Source organism: Jaculus jaculus, chromosome 8 (genome assembly GCF_020740685.1).
Source record: "Jaculus jaculus isolate mJacJac1 chromosome 8, mJacJac1.mat.Y.cur, whole genome shotgun sequence".
Classification (NCBI taxonomy): domain Eukaryota; kingdom Metazoa; phylum Chordata; class Mammalia; order Rodentia; family Dipodidae; genus Jaculus; species Jaculus jaculus.
In genome coordinates, this window is record NC_059109.1 from 39,320,387 (window position 1) to 39,335,439 (window position 15,053).

Here is a 15,053-nt window from a genome sequence, read left to right on the forward strand (position 1 = left end):
ACAGTTATGATCATTTTTTGTAATGTTTGTTCTTTATAATGTGTATGGAGCCCTGTGTTCTAATGTTTGCACTTTGTGATGTGCACAGAGCTCTGTACTGTAATGTTTTACACAGTTCCATCTCATATGTTGAATTTTCTTCAAGCTGGGCCCTTTGTGTGGTGGTATGCTCACTACCTATTCTGAACAGAGAAACTTGGCCTTCGTTTTGGGACTCATGAATCACAGCACACCAAAATTCCTTTTACCTGTTTTAATTTCTAACCCTTTCCTGACCCGCCTGTAGAAACTGGGTGCTGCTCAAAAGGCTCTTGATTGTGATAAAGCAGGGTTGAGCCAAGACTGCTTTCCACCCCGCCCCACCACACATATTGTTTCTCTGCCTGGACATCTTTGCCCTTAACCCTGTGCAAATTGATCTGTGATTTATATAACCCTCCTTCGGTAACATGAAAAAGGAGAGTTCAAGGATCTGCCCCTTCATGGAGACTTCACTGAGCGCCTTCTTTCAATATCCTTTGTTTTCTTAAGTGATTGTAGCATCGGGTGCTCTCCTGGAAGTGTAGGTTGGGGAGAAGATTGCTAATTCCACAATTGTGAGCTGTAAAGACAGCTTGCTGCTGGAAGAATTAGGGCCTCTGGCGCTGGAGACTGCCAAATTCAATTGCCCAGAACCCAGGTAAAAAACTCTTACGTAGAGCGGCCTTTAATGCCAGCACTCAGGATGGAGAGGCAGAAGGATCGCCTTGAATTCACCCTGAGGCTACATAGTGAATTCGAAGTCAGCCTGGGCTAGAGAGAGACCCTACATCAAAACACAAACAACAAAAGCTAGACGTGACCATACACATCTGTCACCCCAATCTGCCAGAGACAGACTGGAGAATTGCGGACCCACAGCAGCTCTGGTTGAGAGAACGACCCAGCTCAAGGATATATACGTGGATGACTGATGAGAAAAGGACAGCAGAATTTCATCTCTGGCCTCTGCACGCAGAGAGGGGCCCCCTGATGTTCTTCGCATGGGACACATGCATGTTGCCGTGAGTTCATGTAGGCTGTGGAATGAATTCCAGGTCAGCCCAGGCTACAACATAGCAAGCAAGATGCTGTCTCAAAAGCAAAACAACAACAACAAAAACAGTCAGACAGACAAACAAAGTTATAAAGGACAAAATGACGCAATTGGAAACGTTCCGCTGTCCGCGCATCTCCGCGCGCCTCAGAGCTGTGCCCCCTACTGGCCGCTTGAGGACTTTCCCTCCCTCTCCTTTTCACTTGACCCGGAGGCTTGTCTTCTTCCAGCGGTTCGTTTGGAAATCACTGGAATTCAGAGCTTTTTCTTCCATGTTCCGTGGCTTTAAATGAAAACTAGGATCCCCGAAGCATGGAAGCAGGCATCAATATCCTTCATTCCCTTGCGGGGCGCCTGCGATCTAAAGATGAAAAGCCAGTGTCTCCGTGGGGCGAGCACAGGAAGAGAGGAGGGCTCCCCCCAACACCCCACCTGGGCCTTCTCAGCTCCCTCTGCGCATGTGCCCGAAGCCATGAGGCTGCAAGAGGTCCAAACGACCCCCTAAACCTCCTAAGTATATTTTAGGGGCCCTGGAACTGCAGCCCATCGAACCAGACACTAATTTATAAGGTAACGAATAGGTACTTGTGTGTCAGTGACACCGCATTCAACTCTAGTTCAGTGAAGGAAACTAGCTTAAACTCCCTCCGAAGACACAGCACGCTTAGGAATAGTCCTGGCACAGAGGAATAGTGTGTTTAACTACAAAGTAAAAATGAAGTCTTTTACAAAAATTCCGAGATCCCCTGGCCGCGGCGCCCTCTGGTGCTTCGCCATGCTATTTCTGACTGTAGCCTTGCTGCAAACAGCTCCGGTGACCTTATCACTCTAAGTTACAGTGCCAACATCTACCTCAGTATTTCTAGAAAATAGGATCACCAACATTTTATCACAAGCTGTGGGACAAGAATATTTCCTTAGATACATCGGCAATAAACTGGGCCCGGCCGGGCTTGGTCGCACGCCTTTAATCCCAGCTCTCGGGAAGGAGAGGAAGGAGGATCGCTGTAAATTCAAGGCCACCCTGAGACTACAGAGTGAATTCCAGGTCAGCCTGAGCTAGAGTGAGACCCTACCTCAAAATAAAATAAAATAATAAACTGGGCCTGGTGACACACTCCTGCAATGCCAGCGCTCAGAAGGGGAAGACAGGAGGGTCGTGAAAGTCCAAGACCAACTTGGGCTGCATAGCGAACTCCAGGATAGCCAGAACTTTTGAGCAAAACCCTGTCTCAGACAGCAACAAACGAACAAAAGCAAAGCCGATATCACACTTACTCTTTAGCTCACTTCAGTTATAAAGACACCAACTCTGTTTCGAGAGAGTATTTTCAAGAATGCTAAGCAGATCTAGAGCTACCGATTTTTCTCAGCTTTTGTTTTAGAATGACACGAAAATTACCTGGTTCTTAAAATTTTCCTTTAAATGATAATTTATTAAAACAAGGAACACATTGGTTCTATTTCTTTTAAGAGAGAAAGAAGGATATTTTAAAGGTATTAGACTGTCTAAAATTGGCTTACTTTCAGAAATCTTATTTGGGAACCCTTCTAAATTGATGATCTTTTAAGTTTGTCTTGCAATTGATCTAAAATGAGCTAACAACAATTAATAATTATTTCATTATTTAATTTAGTGATAATAATAAATTAATTAAAAATAGAACTGGAGAAACATGGCATACTAGGTTAGCCATAAAGGGATTTATGAGAAGGTGAGTTCAGTTGCCACCAGCTTGGGATTTCTGCAGGATCAGGGCATCAAAGACATGTTGCACTTAACAGCTAACAAACTCTTGAAAAAGTTTTCTTTCTCTTTAAAACATTTGGATGCCATTCTATAACACATGCCCCTGAATTTAATGTGGGATAAATTCAGTTTGGACTAAATATTTGTTGAGTAATGTCTTCATATATTTTGGCTGATTATAAGCAACAAGAATTTATTTTTTTTATTTGAGAGGGAGAGACAAAGAGGGGGAGAGAGAGAGAGAAAGAGAGAGCAAGAGAGAATGGGCACTCCAGGGCTTCCAGCCACTGCAAATGAACTCCAGAAGCATGCTGTGCCTTGTGCATCTGGCTTATGTGGGAAATCAAGCCCAGGTCCTTAGGCTTCGCAGGCAAAGTGCTTTAATTACTAAGCCCTCTCTCCAGCCCCAACAAAAATTAATTTAAGCTAAAATCAAAGTATTGGAAAATAATGACCTTGAAGGAAAGGCTGAACATCTACTCTGGGTATTTAAGGGTCGGTCTGTAGCCTCCCTTGCTCTTCAGAACTTGAAGATTAAAAAAATCACCTCTATTCCCTTTAAAGCAGACTGGAGTATTCAGCATTGAATCCTTGCCTAGTGCACAACATCTATGACCAAGACCTAAAAGGCACACACTGACCTAGCGAGACAAAGGTAGGCCTCACTCACCAAGCCAGGTCCCTTACCCCATGGCAAAGAGCAAAGAGAATGCACTCTACCGATAGCCAAGCAAGATTGGAAAGAAAAGAAAGCAGTTACCTGGGGCACACCAGCTCCTTCTACAGTTTGATTAAATAACTCACTTCTGCAGAGAAATGAGTCAAGAGCCCAGAAACTGATGGATGCTCCATAGAGGGCAGGGAATCAGAGAAGTGGGTGGCTGAAAACCTGGCAGATTATCTACATCAGCTGCTGATTTTAAAAGCTTTCTTTGGTGCTCACTTGTGAGCATTTAGCAGTGAGCCTGGCTTATAGAATCTTGGGAACCGTTACTTGGTTTGTATTAGTCAGGAGTAGCTTAGGTGGGAACCAGAGATAGGAAATGTAAGGGGCAGAATTCATTTTTTTCATAACTGATGGATGGAAGGCTTCCAGCATTCCTAGCTGGCATTGCTCCACACTGGTTTCCTCCTTAGGCAAGTTTTCTTAACATGAGAATACATCAGAGTCCTCATATAATCAAACCCTCAAAACAGAGAGCTTCTCTTCCAGTCCACAGAGGTCTGCTCTGAGTGACTTCTGCTTTGTCACCAGAGAAGGTCTCCATCTGCCTTGTTATATTACAGGCCACATGGACGACCGGGCCCTTCCTTCATCCCCACTGCTCTGATGCCTCCCACAGCCAACAGTTCACAACAGAGGTACACTAGTTAGATGCTCCTCAAAACCCACAGTGGAATCCTAAGTGTATGGCAGCTGTTTCCCTCCTTGTTGAGTGCCACACCACAGCTCCACCACAGTTGACTCTGTCAGCGCATCGGCCGTGAACGCTCACTGCACAGCACCGCAGTTGACTCTGTCAGCACATAAGCCCTTTACTGACTCAGTCATCTCCTGAGTCCCACTGTGGATATTTGGTTGAGGGTTGGGGCTGAAAGTAAAAACCACAATGTCCATCTTCATTGTGGGAAGAACAATGAGGAAAGAATAGCATCCACCTGTCATCACTTTGTGCCAATGTGAGCCAACAGCCAGACAGTAGGAGACTATTCAAATAAGGGACCCTTTAATAAATAACTTCAGGCTCATATGACACAAGAAATAAAAGGAGAAACTGAAGGAGATTGCAGCATAGATAAATCACATTCTGATAGTCCAACTATGTTTATAATACCATAAAATACAAGAAGTTAAAGATTCAGTGAATTTTCCAAGGAAGTGTTCTCATGGGAGAAGATACTGTTATATCAAAGGAAACTCTACTGGTTTCTGTCCAAAAGCATATGAAAGCAGTCAGGGCTTTTGAGTTCTGAGCATAAGGCTAAGCAGTTTGGTGGAAGAAAAAATGACAGACTTTTGTATTCACAAAGATAACCAAAGCACTTCCTTCTGGGAAAACAGACATGACCAGATATAATATTTTTGAGCTTGTTTTCCTTTTTTAATTGCTTGTTAGTGTTTCTCACAAGATAGACGTGACAATTCATAAGTTGCCAATGAAATTCCAGTCATAAAACATTGTCTGTGAAGATTTTCTGTAGCTGAGCAAATTCAGGAAGTAGATCAAGCAATTTACATCCAGAAGGTTGCACAATCTGCCACCCATGCGTTCACTGATGACCACAACCACGACCTTCTTCTTCACTGTAAATGCTTAACACTAACAAAATAGGAAACCAGTGCTAATGGATTAGGTAGCAATTAGCTTCTGTGGCTATGGATTATCATGGCTACCTTTAAAAATATGTTTGAGGTCCTGGTATCAAATATGAAGGAAAATGACATGTTTAAACATTAGGCTGGAGAACTATGAATGCAAAACCAGTTAACAATTTATGTTCATGTAAATTCAAACAAGACAGTGTCTCATCCTAACCTTATGATACATTTTTATAATACCTCAAAGGGATAGAAGATAATGTCATTAACAGTCACCCACTTGATATTTACTCAGGAAATAGTTACCTTCTGTGGATGAATATAAACACATATTCTGTATTTGCTCTAGAATTTAACATCAAAGTTAACATGACCTGTTAATGTGCATCCTTGTTGCTTGGTTTGCCCAGCATTTATTCCCCATCTTCTCAGTAACTGTTAGCTCTCAAGTTGCTATTTGGGTAGTCCTCTCTCTACTCCCTGGCTCAGAGGATGCCAACCCTGCTGCCAGACTCAGAGGTGAGGTCTGATAGGTTATATCAGATAGCAGCACCTCTCCTTATGGCCATACACATTAGTACAAGAACGGGCCCAGAAGCCAGCCATGTGGCACACGCCATTAATCTCCACACTCGGGAGACAGGTAGGAGTATCGCCTTGAGTTCAAGTCCACCCTGAGACTACATAATGAATTCCAGGTCAGCCTCCAGTAGAGTGAAACCCTACCTTGAAAACCAAACAAACAAAAGGGAATGGACCTAGAGCCCACAAGAAGCAAGATGTGCCTGAATCTTTTTCCAGTCACCTCTTCTATTCTGAAAGTGTTGATATTTAATATTTTTCCAGTCTAACATTTGAACATGTTATTTTTCTTCAAATGTACTTTTTTCTTTTTTTTAAAGGTAGCCATGATAATTCATAGCCACAGATGCTAATTGCTACCTAATTCATTAACACTGGTTTCCTATTTTGTTAGCATTAGGCATTTACAGTGAAGAAGGTCGTGATCATGGTCATCAGTGAATGCATGGGCGGCAGATTGTGTGCCTTTCTGGATGTAACTTGTTTCATCCACTTCCTGAATTTGCTCAACAACAAAATGGGTCTTTTTGGTGTAAAGATCCAAACCTCAGAGAATCTATGTCAGGGAGGATAGAACTGACAGAATGAAAGTAAACAGAGTCAGGGCTATGACAACACTATAAATTGTCTTGGGACCAACTCATTCCTCAAATGAATATTCCTTAACTATAAATTGGCTTGAGTGAATACATTCCCATCTTCACTTCAGCCCTTCCATATTGGCCCTTATGTACCTTCAGCATAACACCTCCTATGTGTGACATAGGCCAAAGCATTCATTAAAAATAATTGCAAACTATTTTTCAAAGATGGTCAATGTATGCATCTAAAAAGTCCCATTAATGACAGGATTCATAATATTTTGAGGTCATGTTGCATACTCTAGCTTTTCTTCCTTTTTTTGCCCTGCTCTGATTCCTTGTCAGGTCCATATCAGGAAAGGAGCTGTCAAGATGATACACTGGCACTTTCTGATTTTTGCCTTTTGAGGAAAATTCAAGCCTTTTATTCCTGGAAAAAGGCAAACTGTCTCTTCAGATTGTCACAGCTCAGCAAAGGAACCATATGGAGAACAAGATGGAAGTCCAGCCTAAGATTAGCAGAGGCTGTCAAGGAGACCTATCTTCTAGGCCTTTCGACTAAGACCAAGTGCAGAGTGGTGAGGCCATTGCTGTAATGCATTTCTTTTATTCTGTATTAGTTTGCAAGTTCATATACAAGGTGGTGGTTGATTTCGGTCTTTTTATATATTATGTTTCATGACAGTTTTCTCTAGGTTGGTCCTCTTTTCCTGTGCCCAGCCTTGTGCCACCTACCCTCTTTTGGCTGGTTTTCTCCCTTCACACAGCTGGGATGGATGTCCAAACCAGACACAGTTTAGGGGAGGGAGGGATTTATTTCAAGCTTACTGATCCAGGGGAAGTTCCATCACAGCAGAAGCAGCTGCTTCCTTATATCCAGCCAGAAAACACCAAAAGCAGCAAGCACAAACCAATAGTAAGCAGGACCCCCCTTCCCGTGCAGAGCTCAGACCTCCATGCATCCCTTTGGGCTCAATTCTAGCATCCACCCCAGTGACACCTCCTCCAGTCAGGCTCCTGGAGACCCAATTTACAAGCTAAATAAAGCACCTGAGTCTCTGGGTGGGACGAGGGGTTACATTCACATTCGAACCAACACACTCACTTTCTGCTTTCATGTTACCTGTATTCCAATATTGTCTCTTCCCCCACCTTAAGATCTCCTCTTACCCTCTCATGGTTACCTTTCTAGTTTAATGATTGTCTCTGCTATGGGATTTTAAACCTAGATTCTGCATATGGAAGAAAATATGTGGTATTTTTCCTTCTGAGTCTGGCCTATTTCACTTAACATAATGACTTCCAGCTTGGTTCATTTTCCTTCAGCCCAACCCCAAAAGAACCGAGGCTGTGAGCCCAGCAGTGCTGGTGGCAGTACCCCAAGGGACCACTAGATCACTTCTTCCTGCAGCCTTGCCACGGCGACCTAGAGACGGAGCTGCGCATGGTTAATGTGTTTCCCTCCATCCTATGCAGACTTCGGCAAAGTTGCCAGAGATATTTTCAGGAAAGGATTTGGCTTTGCTTAGGTGAAGCTGGATGTGAAGACAAAGTCACGCAGTGATTGCAGAACTCTCAACAACTGGCTCACACAATCCAGACATGGGTGAAGCTACTGGGATCTTGCAAACTGAATCCAAATGATGTGAGGGTGGTGTAGCTTTCACAGAAAAACAGATTACTGGTAACACTCCGGAAGGAGGATCACAACTGAAGACCAGGTTTAAAACGGAAATATCTGACTCCACCTTCTCACCAAACACGAGAAAGAAAAGTGGTCAACCATCAAGGTCTCTTACAGGAGTGCGTGTATACACTGTGGCTGTGAATTTGATTTGGGCTACACTGGGCAATCCATGGTTCAGCTGCCCTCGGTTACGAGGACTGTCTTTCTGGTTACCAGATGAACATTGACGATGCCAAACCAAAGCTGATGAGAAATGCCTTTGCTGGGGACTATAGAACTGGGGACTCCAGCTATGCACCAACACTGGAAGTGTGTGAAGATCGTGCCACTTGAGTAAATCCTGCTTGGACATCAGGGAACCAACCTGCATGTGTTTTGGCATCACAGCTAAATGTCAGCCGGACTCTACTACTTCCATTTTTGCAACGATCAACAATTCTAGTTTAATTGAGTGTGGCACACTCTGACTTTGTAGCCTGCTGTGAAGCTTATGTCTGCTCTGGTAGGCTGGAAGAACATTAATGCTGGAGGCCACAAACTGACTTGCCTTGGAATTAGAAGCTTAATCCAGCTGAAAGAAATCTTTGGGAATGGACATCAGAAGATTTGGCCTTCATGTATTTCCACGTGTGCAGCAGCTTACCACCCGCTCCCACGATCACAGCACGGCAGGCAAAATAACAGATGATCTGAACAAGAGCTGTGTTTTAAATATGTACTCAATTACTCGTTAGCTGCCTTCTAGTTGAATTGGCTATCTAGTTCTCAATGCTGCACTCATGTAGTGACCTATTATTTAAACACACTTTACTAGTACATGAGCTAATAATAAAACAAACCCTTATGAACATTGTGTGCATGTTTGTTTTTATATTATTTTTTTTAAACACTGATTATTGCTTTTGAATGGAATGGATCAGTGGATGTTTCAAAATAACATTAAAAACTTTGTTTGAAATTCAACTATACTTAAAATTATTTTAGCTATCCCACATTACAAATTGTGAATAAAAAGCATATATTAAAGTTATTATTCAAAACAGTTTTTTTTTTGAGGTGAGCCCAACAGACTGTCCTTTGTGTGTGTGTGTGTGTGTAAGAGAGAGAGAGAGAGAGAAAGAAAGAATTGGTGCACCAGAGCCTCGAGCCACTGCAATTGAACTTTAGACATGTGTGCCCCTTTGGGGCGCATGTGCGACCTTGCACCTGTCACTGTACATCTGGCTTATGTGGGTCCTGGAGAGCCAAACACCAGTCCTTAGGCTTTGCAGACTAGTGCTTTAACCACTAAGCCATCTCTCTCTCCAGTCTTCAAAACAGTTTTGTTGAAGTGCAAGTGACATAAAATAAATGAAACATAAAAATTATTTCATTTCATAAACCTTGACCTAGTTGCACACATGTGAAACCATCGCCAGTCACACTGGGGCGAGTGTCAGTCATCTTTGAATCATCTTCCGTGCGCTGCTCTGCAACTTCATCTCACTGACACTCCTGACTCCTCTCGGTCTCCAGGCAACTGCTGATCATTTTGTCACGTTGATTGCTGTGAATTTTTAGAATTTTATGTAAATGAATGTCATATGATCTTTGTTGCAGTCAGCTTCACGTTGCTGGCAGAAAACATCCAACCCAGAGCAGCTTGTGGGAGGAAAGGGTTTATTTTGGCTTACAGGCTCAAGGGGAAGCTCCATGATGGCAGTGGAAAATGATGGCAGGAGCAGAGGGTGGGCATCGCCCCCTGGCCAACATCAGATGACAACAGCAGCAAGAGAGTGTGCGAAGCACTGACAAGGGGAGGCTGGCTACAACACCCATAAACCCATCCCCAACAATACACTGCCTGCACGAAGATCCAATTACCAAATTGCCACCAGCTGGGAACCTAACATTCAGAACACATAAATTTATAGGGGACACCTGAATCAAACCAACAACACTCTTTTAAAAAGTTTATATTTTTTCATTTTAACATTTTCATATATGCATATAATATATTTTAATAATTTATAATAATTTTAATAATAATTTAATAATAATATATTCCCTAAAAATTACCATCTCATCTCCCTCCCTCTCCCACTCACACCCTTCTTCCCCATTAATCCACATTTTCTCTTAACTTTTGTGCCTTTTAAAAAACCCATTGCTTGCATGATTGTGCGTGGAAGGTTATTTACAATGATATGGGCAACTAGCCGGTGTCTACACCATGGATGAACCTGACTCTCCCCCTCTCCTAGCTGCCATCAGTCACTCTGGGAAGTCTAGAGTCTCATGCATCTTTGTCACATCGATGATGAGGGCTTGTGCAGGAACCTTGAGTATAATGGCCATGTTGCATCCAGAAAATAGTTTTGCATCACCCTCCTCCCCATCCTCCTGCTCTTACGTACTTTCCAGCCCCTCTTCTGTGAGGTTTTCCTGAGCCTTGGAGGGGGTGGTTGAGATGTCCTGTTTGAGGTTGAACACATCTTATTAAGATGTATCTTAATAATCTATTCATCAGTTGATGGGCATCCCATAAACTTGCATTATAAGTGGCAAGAAGTAGAAGCAGCCAGTATGATTAGAAGGCTACATATAATTGACACACTGTTCCTACAAAATCTGTTCATCAAAGTGGTCATGGGCCCTAGATTGAGAAGAGATCAATGTACCTCCTAATGGGAGAGTGACAAAATCATGTTACCTTAGAAAATATGATATGGATGACATATCACACAAACACCTTTGGAAATACAGTACTTGATATCCTCCCACAAGACACTTTCTTGAATGAAGACATGAGTAAGATAGATATCTTAAACCACTGACATTTGGGGTTACCATGCTCATTTACCCTCAGTACAGTACAAGATAGTGTGTCAATTGTGGGGACGGCCATCTTTTCTAGAAGAGAATCACAGTAATGTCTCCTCAGCTTTTGTAAGGAAGTAGTGCTAATTAACAATGTGGATACTACATTTTCAAACAGCATATTTACTTCTAGGTGCAAGGAGATGCCTGGTATGTCTACTTCCAAGCAGAAGCCGTCAAATTGAAGGTCCTGCTCTACTTACTGTGTGAGAGAGAAACACATTCCAGGCAGTATCATGAAGCAAGAAGACCTGCCCCCTGCAGACAACTGGTAAGTTTAGACCAGAAACCCACCTCAAATCCCAGGTTATATTTTGCATATACCAAAATCTTACTGAAAATTCCAAAGTACTTTTTTAAAAAGGGTTCTTTTTAAATTTTATTTTATTATTTTTATTTTGTTTTTTCGAGGTAGGGTCTCACATTAGCACAGGCTGACCTGGAATTCACTCTGTATTCTCAGGGTGTCCTCGAACTCACAATCCTCCTACCTCTGCTTCCTGAGTGCTGGGATTAAAGGCATGCACGACCACGCCAGGTGTTTTTTAAAATTTTTTTGTTTATTTTTATTTATTTGAGAGCGACAGACAGAGAGAAGGGGGCAGAGAGAGAGTGACAGTTTCAGCCCTTGTGAACAAACTCCAGACGCCTGCGCCCCCTTGTGTACATATGAGACGTTGCATGGTTGCATCACTGTATCCGGAGATTCAAATACGTTCTTACGCTTCGCAGCAAACGCCTTAACTATTAAGCCATCTCTCCAGCCCCCAAAGTACTTTTAATATTTTTAAAAATTTTTTATTTATTTATTTGAGAGCGACAGACACAGAGAGAAAGACAGATAGAGGGAGAGAGAGAGAATGGGCGCGCCAGGGCTTCCAGCCTCTGCAAACGAACTCCAGACGCGTGCGCCCCCTTGTGCATCTGGCTAACGTGGGACCTGGGGAACCGAGCCTCGAACCGGGGTCCTTAGGCTTCACAGGCAAGCGCTTAACCGCTAAGCCATCTCTCCAGCCCCAAAGTACTTTTAATGTGGACTGTGATCCTATTGTTCAAATGCATTTTACACACTGCATTATTTATAAATATTCCTCAAGAGATTCTTGGGGACCTTGACTCCAAGACATGTTACCTTTTGGTGTAAGACTCAAGTCAGGTTATTTGCATGGCAAGTATCAAGGGTGTGGTCTTGTGCTTTTATTTTTTGCCAGTGAGAAGTCCAAAGGACCAGTAACATGGAGTGTGCATGGCTGTTGGTTGTTTCTGCCTTTTGCATGATGCCCAACTCTCACTTGTTTTTCTGCACATGAATGATCGAATGGAGTGGGTGGACTTCTTGGTGGTGTGACTGCCCATAAGTCACTCAGGGGTCTTCTCACAGGCATAGCTGCCTGTGAGTTGCCCAGGCTCCTATTCCTGTTAGAAAGGCAGATTAGAAGCTTCATTTGTTTAATTAGATAAAAAAAACAATTTAAGATAAAAATGCAATAGATGGGGCTGGGCAGTTGGCCCAGCGTTAAAGGCATTTGCTTGCAAAGCCTGCAGGTCTAGGTTTATTTCCTCAGTACCCACGTAAAGTCAGGCACACAAGATAAATGTAATAAGTAGATCCTATTCACATAAGATAATGAGTTTAAGATTTTCTAATACATCTTTTCTGAAACCAATTCCCCCCCTCTTTTAGCATCTAAAAGGATACCCTATAGAAGATAAGCTCCTTCTTTACAAGGAGGTAGGACAGAGAGACCGAGTTCTAGCCCAGAGGAAAGGAGGATTAAGGGGCAGTGAGCGTATTGTGCCATCCTTCTGGCTCCTCCTGGAACTGCTCTTGTCCTGCTCCTGGTAGTGCACCAGGGCGTGGTGGGCCTTAGCCTTCTTATGCATGTTGAGTTTCTTTGTTATGAAAATCCCCCAGCAGCTGGTGTGACAGCTTCCCTGGCAGTAACATCTACCGGTGCATATTCTATTCACACTCTGACTATCCACTTTATGGCCTGGAAGTAGCGATGTTGGTCAGCTTGGTCAACTAGGGACATGGGAACCTGGTAGAGATGCCCCTTCCCTGCCGCTGGGGGTGGGGACTAGCCCAATCCGAGGAGCACAGTTTTTCATCCTGGTGAGAGATGGTATAGAGGCTGTGTTCAGGGGTTGCTTGCTCCTCTACAGAAGGGACACGGGCATTTCTCAAATGCAGCTTCTAGAGTCTGGGTCTTGAGGGACCTGGCTAGTACTTTCCTTCATCAACATGGTAGTGGATTTACTGATTACCCTTCAATCAACACATTGCTTTTTCCTGTCACGTGTGCAGCTCTGAGGAGCTGGGTTTTCTTGAGCTTCTGCTCATATTTCCCCTCACCAGATGATAGCATCTTGGGAGGCAGAGTCTTATTGGAGGAGGTGTGTCACTTGGGGCAGGCCTTGGGATGTTTTTGCTGCTACCTTCCAGCTACTGTGGCCAGATGTGACATCCAGCCTCTGCTCTGCCACGCTTTTCCCTGCTGTAATGAAACTTCTTCTTGAGACTGCAGCTGAAATGAATGCTTTCCTCCCCTAAGCCACTTCCATTTGGGTGTTTTGTCCAAGCAATGGAAAGGTAAGTGTACTGCCACATAAACAGCTGGGTATGGCCATACACGTCTGTAACCCCAGTCTTGTGGGGTGTGGAGACTGGGACATCATGCTCTGGAATGAGTAAGAGACTCTGTGTTGAGGAAAACAGGCGTTGCAGTCCGGTTCGCATTGCTGGTAGAAATCACCCAACCAAGAGCAGCTTCTGGGAAAAAGAGGTTTATTTGGCTTACAGGCTCGAGGGGAAGCTCCACGATGGCAGGGGAAAACGATGGCATGAGCAGAGGGTGGACATCACCAACAGAAGATGGATCACAGCAACAGGAGGGTGTGCCAAACACTGGCATGGGGAAACTGGCTATAAAGCCCATAAGCCCGCCCCCAACAATACACTCCCTCCAGGAGGCATTAATTCCCAAATCTCCATCAGCTGGGGAGCTAGCATTCAGAACACCTAAGTTTATGGGGGACACCTGAATCAAACCACCACATTCCGCCCCTGACCCCCATAAACTGATATCCATACATGATGTAAAATACAATGCTTTCAGTCTGACTTTAAAAGTCCCCATAGTTTTTATCAATCTCAATGATGTTCATACATCCCCATAGTTCAAGATCTTTTAACTGAGCCATAATACCAAAATATAACCTCAAAAAACCCATAATGGCACAGAATAAATATTCACACTGCAAAAGATGGCATTGGGCATAGCAAAGAAACATTCAACCAATACAAGATTTAAAACAACCAGGACAAACATCAAACTCTGTAGCTTCAAGTCCAACAACTCTAGCCAGTGACAAATCTTCAAGTCTGATAATTCTAACCAGCAACAAGTCTCTGGCATTCCAATTCTGCCCCTCCAGCTAGGCTACTCACAGTCCTGGGAAACTTCATTGGGACCGGCAGCTCCTCAGCAGCCATCTCATGGTCCCGGCATCTCCACTGGGTCTCCACTGCAAGCCACGGTTCATCCTCATGGCCCCATGGGGTCTCCATGCAGGCAACAGCAAACCTGCTTCACACTGCCCATGGCCATTTCCAAAGCACAAAACCGTGTTGCAAACTCAATGACCCTCTTTCCAGCATTTCTTATACTCCATGATACCAGGTAGGGTGTCAATTTGTTAATCCAGGGGGGAATAAAGCAGACTTTGAAGAACAGGACACTCCTTGATCACTCAGGCCCCTTCTAAAGAGTCGACATTCTTCCTGTTGCCCCAGCGCAGGTCAGCTAGCCCAGTCTCAAAGGTTGTAATCTCTCAGTTGCAGCTGAACGGGCAGCAGTTCACCCAAAGATTTTTCTTTCTGTGCCATATCCCTCTGTTCACACCAGTTCATTTCTACGCAAAGCAACCCTGCACAACTTCTCAGGACATGGGCATAAGAGCAAGCTTCTCACACAAACTGCTAGCCCAGTCCAGGCAAAGTTCTTTCTCACCCTCATAAGCCAAACCTCACAGTCCATAGTTCTTACTGCCTTCAGGTCTTTCAGCTCTGACCAGGATAGACCATCAAGCTGTACTTACAGCACTGCAAAGCATCTCTTAGGCCATGGTTTCAAATCCTCCAACATTCCTCTTGAAAATCAGCTCCAAAAGGCCAAAGCCACACAGTCAGGTGTCTA

At 43.7% G+C, this 15,053-nt stretch overlaps 1 pseudogene; it reads left to right on the top strand.

Annotated features, from left to right (window-relative positions):
- The first annotated feature begins 7,747 nt into the window (after positions 1-7,747).
- LOC123462709 lies at positions 7,748-8,561 on the top strand (annotated as a pseudogene).
- The last annotated feature ends 6,492 nt before the right edge of the window (positions 8,562-15,053 follow it).